Source organism: Canis lupus, chromosome 4 (assembly GCF_048164855.1).
Source record: "Canis lupus baileyi chromosome 4, mCanLup2.hap1, whole genome shotgun sequence".
NCBI classification, from domain to species: Eukaryota; Metazoa; Chordata; class Mammalia; order Carnivora; family Canidae; genus Canis; species Canis lupus.
Genome location: NC_132841.1, coordinates 5,848,224 through 5,857,753, shown reverse-complemented (window position 1 = coordinate 5,857,753; position 9,530 = coordinate 5,848,224). Strand labels below are relative to the sequence as shown.

The following is a 9,530-nucleotide window of genomic DNA, read 5'->3' as shown; positions in this document are numbered from 1 at the left end:
CCTTAACTCCCTTCCCACATCTGCTCAGCCAGTTGGCCAGCAAATATTCAGTTACATTCCATGGGCCAGGCTCTGTGCAATAGTGAGAACTGAGAGGTGAGCTTGCCAGGGTCACTGCCTGTAAGAGGCTGCCACTCCAGCAGGTTAGACAGACAAGCAAACAAGCACCTGCAGTCAAGTACGAGGCACAGGATGATGAGTGGGTCCCAGGGGCTATGAGACCACTTGGTCTTGAGTGGCTGACCTCACCTACACGTCGGGGAGAGCATCCTGGAGGCAGTGACAATTATGCCCCAGCAGAGACCTCACATCCGACAGTCATTTAGGAGTTATCCCCACAAAAATTTAGGAGGAATGGGAGATGAGTAAGTAGGATGGAGCAACTCAAATGGAGAGCAGCACTGCAGAGGTCTAGAAGCAAGACAGCTTAGTGTGTTTGAGGAAACATGGAAAAACAGGTATAACTAAAGCAAAATGCACAAGGAAAAGTCAAAGTGAAATGTGAAGACTCCATAGAGGTAGGCTGTAACCCAGGGCTGAGGGCTGCATCAGTCTGCTTCGAAGCAGTTGGTCATGGTGCCAAGGACAGGGAAACACAACCGAGAGTGTGTCACAAGAGCAACATGATCCCTTTTGCATCTTTAAAAGAACCCTGGACCTGCATTGAGTGGGAGGAAAATGAGCTTGAATATGTGCAGACCAGTGTATTAGCTTCTCATGGCTGCTGTAACAAGTTACTACAAATTTGGTAGCTTAAAATCAAAGAGATACATTTATTCTTTCACAGTTCTTATTTTAAGATTTTATTTATTTATTTATTTTTAAAAAGATTTTATTTATTTATTTATTTATTTATTTATTCATGAAAAACACACATAGGGAGGCAGAGACACAGGCAGAGGGAGAAGCAGGCTCCCTGTGGGGAGCCCGACGTGGGATTTGATCCCAGGACCCCGGGATCACAACCTGAGCCGAAGGCAGACATTCAACCGCTGAGCACCCAGGCATCCCTATTTTTTCACAGTTCTGGAGGATAGAAGTGTGAAGTCAGTTTCACTGGGCTGAACTCAAGGTGTCAGGAGGACCATGGTCCCTCTGCTCCCTGCCTCTTCCAGCTTCTGGTGGTGGCCAGTGCTTGCTGGTTTGGAGCCCCCACCCCCAACACCAATCTCTGCTTCCATTTTCACATGGCCTTCTCTGCATGTGTCAACTGCCTCTGCCTTTTTCCTATAGGAACATTCCTGATGGCATCTGGCGTCTGGACAATCCAGGAAAATCTCCTCATCTTAAAAATCTTAGCTTAAACCCTTACATATGGTTGGTAGGTGTATAAAATGGTACAGTCACTGTGGAAAACAGTAAAGAAGTTCCTCAAAAGATTAAAGAGATTATCATTTGATCCAGCAATTCCACTCCTGGCCCAAAGAATGAAAAGTCAGGACTTGAACGGGTACTTGTACACCCATATCATAACAGCATTATTCATAATAGCCAAGAGGTGGAAGCAATTCAAGTGTCCATCAATAGATGAATGGCTAAATAAAATTCAGTATATCCATACCATGGAATATCATTCAGTCTTTATTTTTTTTGAAATAGCTAAATTTTTGGCTTCTTTGGTCATATATTTGACTTGGAAACAATGTACAACAAATAGTTCCAATTAAGATATCACAAACTAAATTTTTCTTCCAGAATTCTAAATGCTCATGGAGAGCCAACTTCCATGATACATGGCACACAGCATACACTTGAGAGTCAGCCCCACAGAAAATATTCGTGTAAGCCAAACAAGAAAGATGCTATTTGTTTCTCATTACATAAACATCAGCTGAACTTATCTAACCAACAAACTTATTTTTTTAAATTAATCTGACTGAAAGTACTATCATGTTTTTGGGTGCCATTCTCATTAGAATCATATCCAAAAAGTCTAGAAATAACTCAGAACTAGAAAGTGGCCTAAGCCCTAAGGCTGTCTATGGCCCCCGCTACAAAATAGTTGCCAGTATAATTTGAATGTTTAAAAAGAATGACGGGAATTACAGGGTTCTTCTTGATTTCAAAAGAACTTTCCAGAAGGAGGTGGAGGGCCAAGAAATCCACCTGCCTGCTTGGTGGCAGCATGTGAAGGGGCAAGACCAAGAATCTTCTGGATGTTCTATCAAATTGACATGGTACAGAGAATATACAGAAAGATGAAGGAACAGTCTGTGGTATCATCCCCCAGCAGGTTTCAATGAGACAGTCCTTGGATATAGGAAAGAGGGGTGAAAGGGAGTTTTGCCACCACTCTACCATCAAATATAGAATTGAACATTCCCATTAGGGCAGTAAAACAAAAGCCAGTTGCAAACATGGATTTCATTCGGACCATGGATAGGTCCCCATTGTTATTTTTCAGTTCCTCTTCTTGCCTCTCTATTTTCTTTTTTGTTGTTGTTGACCAGCTGACTCTTTTATTGTTTCCTTCTTCTTTTCCAATTTTTTACTCTGTTTTTCCACTTCCTCTTTGAGTCTCTTGTACTTGTCTGTCCTGTAAACCAGGACCCACATTATACCCTTGGCCAGAAGAGCTGTGCACATGGAGATAAAAACAATGAGCAGGGTGTCCGCAAATATGGTGCTCATCTCACACTTTCCTCTCTGCACTCCCACCCGCCGGGGGGAAGCACTCTCGAGAGCCCGCAAAAAATTAAACAACAACGACTTCCCTAGATTTCTGGACCACCCTCATTCAGTCTTTAAAAGGAGGGAAACTCTGACTCATGCCACAACATGGATGAATCCTGAGGATGTCATGCTAAGTGAAATAAGCCAGTGACAGAGGGAAAAATACTGTAGGATTCCACTTATATGAGGTGTCTAGAGAAGTCGAGTTCATAGAAACAGAAGGCAGAATGGGGGCTGGGCTGCCAAGGGCTGGAGTAGGGATCAGCGGAAAAGGCAGAGACTAAAGCACACAGAGTTTTAGTTTTGCAAGATAAAAAGAGCTCTGGAGATGGAATGTGATGATTGCACAACAGTATGAACATACATATGCCACTCTACACTTAAACATGATTAAGATGGTAACTTTCATGATGTGTATTTTACCACAATTTAAATTTTTCAAAAAAATTCTTAATCACATCTGCAAAAACTTTCCCATATAAGGTGCCATCTCAGGTTCCAGGAATTGGGACCTGATACTTTGGGGCCACCGTGCAGACCACTACATCCAGCTAGGAAGCTACTAGAGCTGTTCAGAGGAGATGTGACAGTGGCTTGGATTAGACACAGGCAGTGCAGCTTGATTCTGGAGCTCCTAAGAGGTACAGCCAGTGGTGCTTGGGGCAAAGGGAGGGAAGAGCCAAGCCTGGTCCCCCTCTACCTGGTTTCTGGCTGGGTGATGCACAGAACCCAGGAATGTTGAGAAAAGGACAATTAGGGGTGGGGGAAGCATCGAGATAAGTTTTAGAGACATTTTCAGACACCAATCAAAACTGGATCACTGAGCAGACTGCTGAAATCTTGAAACCCCACGCAAAGGTCTCTGCTGCAAATGGCTGGGAGAGAGCCTGGGGCATGCTGTCTGTCACTGGTATCCAGAGCCACAGAAAATAGTGACAGGGGACCCCTGTGCTGGTGCTGGCTCTGCTGCTTACTTACTCAATCCCCCTGGATCTGTTTGCAGCTCTGTAAAAGAAGAGGAAATAAATTGAACAAATCCCCATAGCACAGACAAGGTACCCAGCACTATTCTTCGTGCTTTACAAAGAGTAATGAATGTAATCCCCAGAAAAATCTCTGATGGGCGCTAATATTGTTATGTCCGTTTTATGGATGAGAAAACCAATGCGCAGAAAGGGTAAGTCACTTGCTCAAGAACACACAACCATGCTGAGACAGCATCTGGATTGGAACTCAAGCTCCAGATTTTGCACTCTTTGCCAATACTCTACATTGCCTCTCTTTTCTTGATGAAGCCCTCTCCCCAAACAAACTACAAAGCCAACAGCAAAGACCCCAATAATTAAATAAGTGGAAGTAAGTTGTTTATGGAAAATGGGTAGGTAACAGGTAATGGGCCAGATGATACTCCTGTTAATCACAAAGACGAGGAGCCCAGGGATTAAGACCCACTCCTTCCCTGTGGCCATTCACCTCAAGACAGCTGGCTGCTGAGGAAAGGTGCATGAGGACCAGAAAGTGGCAGATAGTTTATAAGATCCCTTCCTAAAGCACCAGAGTTTCATGCCATCTGCCCAGTTACCTTTTGGGATGAGGGGGAAACCAGCAGGAATGGCAGCCATGTGGGCTAGTGCTGGGGAAGCATCCTGGGGAGTCTGTTAGTATGGAAGAAGATGAAAACAACTAGAATTGGGTGGAACCATGGCAGAGGAGGAATGTTGGGAGGAGTGAGTTCAGGCCTCAGGCCAAGGTAAGCATGGAAAGCCAGAGACAGAGGGTCAAGCATAGGTTGGGCAGACGGGAATGAGGAGAGTTGCAGCAAAGAGGCGAGGACCATGGTGATGCCCCAGGAAGGTGCTGGGTGTTGGTGCCTGCCCAAGATGGAAGCAGCGGGAAGGTCGGGCCACCCTGGTAGGCCAGGCTATGGTTGCTGAATGCAACACCCACTACCATGACAGCAAGGCTATCTGGGTGAACCATCCACCTTTCCAATCCAAGCCTCACTCCTGGACCTCACACCATATTTCCATCAAGAGAGCTTGCACCCTAGAAGCCCCTCGAGAGAAGACAAATCAAGAGGAGGGAGGGGTGTGGAGTCAGGTCACACTTCCCCCTGGGCTTGGAGGGGAAAGTCTTCATGAAATGAACTTTAGAACGACAACAGCAAAAATTGGCAAAGAAAGTCACAAATAGCTGAAATGAAATGCTGGTTTCCCAGGAGCAGCGGAGACCTTCGGTGCCAGTCCTTAGACATTCAACCAGGTCAGATTCCACTGGATCTTGTCAGTGGCTTTCCCACTAAAGTTCCCAACATTGCTGAAGAACACAAAGTATAAAGCTCTAACCAGAGCAAGGGCTTCTCACCCTGCAGAATACCCACTAAACGGATTTTGTATGGGTTTTTTTTTTCCCACAGGGCAATAGGGGATGCCCAAGATTTGGTCCCCAAGCCAGAAAGGCTATGGGTGCCTCAAATAGAGCAGGGAGTTTTAGCACAGTCCCCACGGGGTCTCCGGGCGCCCACTTCACCCTGGCGCTGCTGCACCCCCACCCCGCCCCGCCCCACCCCCGTCCTCTCTTCTCCCTCCTCCTTCTTCAGCCCCTGTCTGGCAGCCCACCTGCCTCCTCTCACTCCCCCACGCACAGAGAGAGTTTGCCTCCAGGGACTTCCCATCAGTCTCACCCGAAAGTCAAGGCTCTCAGCTTTACTGTGCCTGAAATCTCTTGAGGGGTTTATCAAGGTCCCGCCCACGGAGCCGTGGGGGGTTTGGGGGGAGCACCCAGGAATCTGCATGAACAAGCATCCCAAGTGATCCCGACACTTCTGGTTTGTTGCATGGCCTAGAACCCCCTGCAGGGCAGACACCTTGCCTTACACCTGTCTGCGTGACCCCAGCACGCACACTCCCGCACCCGCTCCCGCTGACTGCGGGCACACTCGGGGTCCCAGCGCGGCAGGCTCCGCGGGAGGTACGCGGTCCTCTCTGCTCAGTCAGCCCTGGAGCAGTGGGAGCCTGTGAAGACACGCATAATGACTATGTTGGAGTGCCTCGGAACACCTCGCCTGCTATCTGACAGCTTCCCATCCAGAAACCACACTGTACAGTAAAAAACAGAAAAAAGAAAGCCGTTAGACCCCAGTGAATGTTATTTTTAATGAAAGTGGTACATTTTGACTCACAATGTTGAAACCAGATTATAAATGAGTCATCAGTGAATCAACCACAAAGAGCCTTTGTGAAGGTGATTTACAGGAGGGCTCTGACGTCTGCTGTCCCTTTACACACTTTGCTAAGATGCTGTCAGGCTTGAAGCTGGTCTGGAGCATCTGTTGCCGCGTCAGCGCAAAAGGATGCTGTGTTGTCACCAGTGGGATTCCCCAGCCAGCAGGCACTGAGGTCCCACCCACAGAAGGAAGGCAGCCATCACTGAACAAAGCCTGTGGCTACATCATAGCTGCTGGCCTCCAGGTAGTGACGAGTAGCTGCTGGACAGAGTTCCCGGCCCTCTGTTCATCCCATGATCCCAGAGTCTTCCCTGATGCCCACACCCTTGCATCTGGTCTTCAAGAGGCAGCCCAGCATGAGGGCAGAGGAGCGGGATTTTCGGGGGGAGAGACCTGGGCTTGAGTCCCGGGTCTAGTGGAGGGTCTGGCAATGGCCTCACTTGTCCTATTCTCTGAAATGGGAACATTATCACCTGCCTTGTGTCCCTCCCAGGAGTGTTGCAAGGCTCTCATGGGAACGTGCACGTGAAAGTGTTTTGAATACTATCACAGGCTATCCCAAGGTAAGTGGTCAGCAAAAGATGAAAAATCTGCTGTCTGAATGTGCTTTCAGCAATCAGCAGCCCCTGCCTGGGGCAGAAACAGGACCCTAGGCAGAGCAGGGTGTGGTTAAATGCTCTGTACCTCCTACCCAGGAAGGAGATACTATTGCACATCTCTCCTCTTAGAAACAGGCCACGGAGGCCAGAGGGTAAATCTACACACAAGTATATCCCATCTTCCCAGCCAGAAGGGCGAATACCCAGTTGCAGCCCACGCTCTCTAGAATACTGCCTGATGGCCACATTCCAAAGATAAAAGACTCTTCAGGACATCTCGGGGAATGCAGCACGACTCATCACACCTGGTTGCCTGCTCAGAGCTGCCTTCAGTGGGGTAGAAATCTGCAGCAAAGGAAATCCCCTGCCAACATCAGGCACAGGAAGGTCAGTCTGGCAGGACAGCAAACCACTGACCAGCCCAGCAACCCAGAGCAGCCCGGTCAACGGCGAATACTGGGTCTGGATGGCAGAGTCTACCATAGGCAGAACTGTCACTCACGGACAGTAACTACGCAGTAATGTTAGCTATTAAGTGTGTGACCAAAAAAAGAAAAAAAAAATCCCCAAACCAGGTGAAGAACTCATCAACTTTGGAAACAAGAGAAAGAAGGAAGAAGAAAGGGGGAAAAAACAGAAATGCTTGGCAGAGCCAATGGAATCCCTCTTGTACACACCAAAAGCATGACCATTATCAGTGTTAAAGAAGAAAAAAAAAAACGGGCTTTCAAAGTCAGACAGATCTGGACTTGAATGCCAGCTTTCCCCTTGCTGGTTCTGGGTCCTGGGAGAGGCCATCTGTTGTCCTGGGACCTCCATTTCTTCACTGGCCTCTCGACTCAAGATTGCTGTGAGGATTGAGCAGAATCACCTATGTGTTGTACCTGCTCAGTATCTGGAACATAGTTAACACTCCATAAATACTAGCTGCCTTCTGTGGGAGTTCACAAAATGTGACCACAAAACCTTCCTATCTTGGTAAGCATGCCCCCTGACAATGACTATCCAAGGCTACTCCTATCAAGAGTTGCAGTCTGTTTCCTTTATCCCTAGAATCTGGGCTAGCCTGTCACCTGCTTTGATCAATAGAATTTGGCAGACGTAACCATGTGTGACTTCCAAGGCTAGCCCTGGCAGCTTCCACCTTTGCCTTCTTGAAATGCTACCCTTGGACCACCATGTAAGGAAGCTGGTATAACCTACTAGAAGAGGAGAGGCCTCATGGAGGAGAAGTGAGGCCCTCCAACTTGACTGTCAGCAGCAGCTGCCACATGGAATAGAGGCTATCCTGAGATGAATGTTGAGCCATGCTGAGTCTCTGGCTGGATGAAGCTACATGAGTGAGCCCAGGCAAAATCAGCAGAGAGACTTCCTAGCCAACCCATAAAATCATGAAAAATAATAAATCCATGTTGTGTTAAGTCACTATGTCCTAGGCTGATTTATTATGCAGCAAATTCTCACTGAAACACCTTTCCTATCCCTACCTCCAAAATATTCTCTGTCTTGAGCGTTCTTGAATTTTCCCCTAGCCACACCTGGGAGATTATTCAATGAAAACTAACTGAGAATGTATGGGGAATAGGAGCTGTGATCAGCCTTTCATAAAGCATTTTCATACCCACCTGTTACAATAATTCATCAGTCAAACAATTAAGCAGCATCTACCAACCTACATTGATAATTAGCAAGTCTGCTTTTCTACCTTTAAAGTAGATCACAAATGCAACTATTTACCTCTGCTTCCACCACTGGCTCTTGCCTGAATAATGGCAGTAAGTCTTTCTAATTTGTCTCTCCCTTTGAATTCTCTCATTCTATACCTTGCTGGTCTCCACAGAGGGAATTTTGAAATGTATTCACTGATTCAACAAAAAATTTAGTTTTGACCAGAAACATCCACCTCCATGGAATTTATGTTCTACTTGACATTTTAAAAATTAATAACTAAATTAATACAAAACACCTGGATGGCTCAGTTGGTTAAGCATCTAACTCTTGATTTTGACTCAGGTCATGATCTCAGGGTCACGGGATTGACCCCCAAGTTGGCTCGGCACTCAGCATGGAGTCTTCCTAAGATGCACCCTCTCCCTCTGCCCCTCCCCCTGCTCCTGCTCCTGCTCTCTAAATATGTAAGTTAAATACAATCAAAACATTTAATAAGTAAATTAATAAATGAAAGATGTGGTAATAAGTGCTAATTAAAAAATGAAGAAGGAAAAAAAAAATGAAGAAGGAAAGGTCAGGGATAGGAGGAATAGGTAATGTTGGGAGGGGTTACAATTTTAGATCTGGTGGCCAGGGCAAGTTTTGATGAGACAGTGACATTAATAAAGGCCAATGGGAATAGCAAGTGTAAAGACCCTGAAGCAGAACCACTTCTGGTACACTCCAGAAACAATAAGGAGGACAGTGTGCCTGCAGTGTCATAAGCAAAGTGGAAAGTGGTGGAAAGTTCAGAAAGGTAACGGGGAAGAGAGGTAGAGACAGTCAGATTACTTAGCACCTTATAAATCAACGTAAGGATTTAGGCTTTTGCTCTAGTGACACTGAGAGCTGCTAAAACATTTTTATTAAAGTGGTGAGAAGATCTGATATACATTTTAATAGCACCATTCTGGATAATGCATTGAATACAAATCGAAGATTCTGGGATGATATCATAAGTTTTGAATCTTCCCAAATTCCATCATGAAAAATAGCTAGTACCAGTAGTACAGAACAGCAAAACCAAAATTCATGAATCATATGTACCATAAAACTAACTGACAAAGCATCCCCACGATCCCCAGAATATAAGTGGGTAGAGAAAAACCACCAACAGATACAAGACCTGAGTGATATTAACATCTGTACACGAAGAAGCAGAGAGTCAGGGATCAGACCAACTTTAAATACCTCAGAATATCCAACAGGTACTCAACAGAAAGCTAACAAAGACAATTGGAGAATGACAGCCAACACTGGAAGGGTTTTGCCTACTTAAGTAAGTCATGGGTAAGTTCAAGGCATTTGCAGTACAAGTCTGG

The 9,530-nt window shown here is 46.1% G+C and overlaps 1 pseudogene; it reads right to left on the bottom strand.

Moving 5' to 3' along the window:
• Positions 1 to 1,558: 1,558 nt before the first annotated feature.
• On the bottom strand, positions 1,559 to 2,646 carry LOC140631460 (calcium load-activated calcium channel-like; annotated as a pseudogene).
• Between the last annotated feature and the right edge of the window lie 6,884 nt (positions 2,647 to 9,530).